This window comes from Rhea americana, unplaced genomic scaffold (genome assembly GCF_003343005.1).
Source record: "Rhea americana isolate MKP2758 unplaced genomic scaffold, rheAme1 scaffold_758, whole genome shotgun sequence".
Classification (NCBI taxonomy): domain Eukaryota; kingdom Metazoa; phylum Chordata; class Aves; order Rheiformes; family Rheidae; genus Rhea; species Rhea americana.
In genome coordinates this window covers 21,378-25,194 of record NW_028186932.1, presented here as the reverse complement: position 1 = coordinate 25,194, position 3,817 = coordinate 21,378, and the positions used below count along the sequence as shown (strand labels likewise).

General features: G+C 51.2%; 1 pseudogene; it reads right to left on the bottom strand.

Moving 5' to 3' along the window:
• Positions 1 to 383: 383 nt before the first annotated feature.
• LOC146585830 (olfactory receptor 14C36-like) lies at positions 384 to 1,318 on the bottom strand (annotated as a pseudogene).
• Between the last annotated feature and the right edge of the window lie 2,499 nt (positions 1,319 to 3,817).

Genomic DNA, 3,817 nt, shown 5'->3' with positions numbered 1-3,817 from the left:
CAGCCCTCATTCCCTCACACATCACTCTATGAGCTGATGATCCATAACTAATGGAAAACTCAGTCATGGCAACAGGGCCTTTTCAGGTGCAGTTCCCTGAGTGTATTCCTGGCTCCAGCTTGGGAAGAAGAGCCCAACATTCAGGCACTGTGCTGTGGAGATCCCCTTTTATTACAGAGATGCTGMTTGGGAGGTCAGCTCCCACAYAGTGATCAGCAGATTTATAGAATGTTTCTGGGTCCAACGGATGGGGTGTGCACCTCTAGAAATGAGGGAAGAAGTCAAACATTTGTGTAGAAACATGACTATCATAGATAGAACTCCCAAAGGACAAGAGCTGACAGAGGTAAACCAGGAACTACTTGTGAGGAGAGATGGGCAGCTTATTGCTGCTGAACTAGTACAAGTTGAACCATTTTCCTCAGTGCATCCTTGAGCTCTTTGTTCCTCATGCTGTAGATGAGGGGGTTCACTGCTGRAGGCATCACTGAKTACAGAACAGCCACCACCAGATCCAGAGCTGGGGAAGAGAGGGCGGGGGCTTCAGGTAGGCAAACAGGCCAGTGCTGACAAACAGGGAGACCACGGCCAGGTGYGGGAGRCACATGGAAAAGGCTTTGTGCCAGCCCTCCTCAGAGGGGATCCTCAGCACAGCAGTGAAGATCTGCACGTAGGACAGCACAATGAAAATGAAACACCCCAAGAATAAACAGGCACTAACCACAGTAACCCACACTTCCCTGAGGTAGGAGTCAGAGCAGGAGAGCTTGAGGATCTGAGGGATCTCACAGAAGAACTGGTCCACTGTGTTGCCTTGGCAGAAAGGTATGGAAAATGTGTTGGCAGTGTGCAGGGCTGCATAGAGAAACCCACTGGCCCAGGCAGCTGCTGCCATTTTGACACAGGCTCTGCTGCCCATGAGGGTCCCATATTGCAGGGGTCTGCAGATGGCAACATAGCGGTCATAGGCCATGACTGTGAGGAGAGAGTGTTCAGCTGACAAGAAAAAGGCACATAAAAATAATTGTGCAGCACATTCAGAGTAGAAAATGGCCCTGGTGTCCCACAGGGAATTGGCCATGGATTTGGGGACAGTAGTGGAGACTGTGGCAAGGTTGAGGAGGGAGAGGTTGAGGAGGAGGAAGTACATGGGGATGTGGAGGTGGTGGTCACAGGCTACGGCTGTGATGACAAGGCCGTTGCCCAGGAGGGCAGCCAGGTAGATGCCCTGGAAGAGCGAGAAGTGCAGGAGCTGCAGCTCCCAGGTGTCTGTGAATCCCAGGAGGAGGAACTCATTGAAGGAGCTGCCGTTGGACATTGGCTCTGCCTTGGTTCCAGGCACTGTGCAAGGAGGAAAAGGCATTGGTAAGTTAGAAGATGCTCCTCTGACCAAACCCCATTCCACTCCTCAGAGTACCAATCACAGCTCCTCTCTCCTTTGCCTGTCTTCAATTGGGGCGTGAGAGTGCAAACAGAAGTAGCAGACTGCCCTGTGTATTTGGTGGGGATAGTTGGGAATGGGCACCCTGAGCTTAGGAAAAAGGATTTGGTCTGGTGACCCAGGGGAATATTCTCTTTTTATCATGGTGCAAGATGRATACAGCWCTCACGGCAGCTGACTCCAAAAGGGAAAATCCTTGTGAGGGATTCACCTCCCMCAGCCTTGCCCTCTTCAACARYRGBGTCTGTATCTGAATCAACCACACCAGCTTYGACWYTGCCAARGGRGAKWAACARKGCAGTGAAGACAGGGGTGACCCCATCCTTTCCAGATGTCTCTGTCCCARTGAGAYRGACCCTGTCCTCATTTCAGTTTACCATCTTCACTCTTCCTGCAGACACCGTATTGGCAGTGGGAAATGTCTAGCTCTGAGGTACACATCCTGCAGCAGGTTACATCCACCTGCTTTATGGAACATTTAAACACTGGTTTTCTCCAGAAATTGGGCTACACTGGAGGGGCTTTTTAAAATATTTCTGAGGTTTTAGATGCCTCTATCATACCGTGGGAGAATTTTTTGATGAGGCAGAAATCTTTGGCAATTCAGTTGCCCTCAGCATGAGCACCTGCATGTCACAAGAGGAAAAAGGGCTCACAGCRACTTTGTACAGAGTCAGGGGATCTGGTCTGTCCATGGATCTTGCTCCCAGCTGCCCTGTGTTCTCACCTCTCCCAGCTAAAGGACAATCACACTCATATATTGCTCAAAGAAAGAAACAGCATGGAGCTGAGAGTGGAAGAGTTCAGTTTCAAAGAGAACATTTCCAAATTCTTCTCTCTCAGCCCAGATATGCTGAGAGTATACTATGAAGAACTCTTCAGAGCATTTCATGACCTCTCTGACTCATATGACCTGCACAAGGACTCTCAGCTACCACAGGTGTGTTACAGGAGAGCTGTGGTCTTCTGGAGGGCAGCTTGCHGTCTGGCAGGACAGCCCAGAGAGACAGTCGGGAGTGCTAAGGATGGGGCATCTCCTTAAGGGAGAGTAAGATCATTCCACCACTGGATGAAACTATTGCCTAGAAGGTTGGAGGAAGAATCAGACATGTCACTGCTATGAAGCCAACAGGACAGGACCCACAGGGTCAATACCATAACTGTAGCTGAACCCCCTCCTTAAAACCACAAAACACAAGAGCAAGAATGGTACCAGCATGGAGAGGTGAGGAAACAAGAAACAATACTGTTATCTTCCTACCAAAGGGAAAGTGAGTAGTGTGAGATAGAGAGATGATCAGGAAAGCCTTCCCCTCACCAAGCTGTGCACACCACCTCCCAGATGGCAGCTTCACAGGACAGTCACTCTCAACCCCTTTGCCACACGCTGGGAAACAGGCATGCTGCAATAAGAGATGCCTCTCTCCTCTGCTGGAGCTCAGGCTGCCGAGGAGGAGGCTCACGCCCTGGACCCCCTGGCCTTGAGTAAGGAGGGTCTGCTGGGTGGGAGAGGAGACCCAGCAGCGCTTGCTTAGAGATTGAGGTCTGCATTGAAGGGGATGACAGGGAGGTCTCCAAATTCCCCCTCCCACRGCATTTATTGTTCCAGTCTCCTCTCCTTCACTGATCATATCCTCACCGCTCAGAGCTTTTCCTCCTGGGAGTTGTTTCTCTCTGTCATGTCTTTTCCCTGTCAGCACTCTGCAAACAGCAGGAAAATGAAAGCATAGACTYAGGAGAGCCTCTGACCTTTAAGGTGACCTCTGTCCCTGCCCTGACTGTCCTCTAGGAAAAGTCTCTTGGAACTATTCTGGGAGAGAGATGGAGCTGAGAGCAGCTCTTACCCACACAGCACCATCTAAACCGAATTTGAATTTGAGAATGAATTTGCCCTGCCGGGGATCACTTCTTCCAGCAAGAAATTCCCCCCACAGTGCTGTGGGGAGCTCCCTGCGCGGGCTGAGTGCTGACCCTCACAGGCAGCACAGTCACTGTCCCAGGCACACAACACCATGGGGCACAGGGACACTGCTCTGAACTACAGCCCTGGGCAGACATGGGTGCACTCCCTGGCTTTACTCCCCTGCAGCGTTCTGTGATGCCCTGTCCATCTGACCACATAGCATGAATCCCTGCTCTAAAGCACCACCTTCTCCAAACAGGAGAAGCTGGGAGAGCCACCCTGAGAGACCCTTTCAGCTGTGGAAGGTGCCAGCTGCAGAAGAACCTGCCAGCATCCACAGCAGCATTGCCCTGCAGTCAGAGACTTACTGTGCCAGGGGCTGTGAAGGTTTATCCCTGCAGGGAGTCTCAGCCATCCTCCCACTCCCAATTGTCTTTAACTTCTCAGTTAAAGAGAGAGGGAAAGAACCTGGC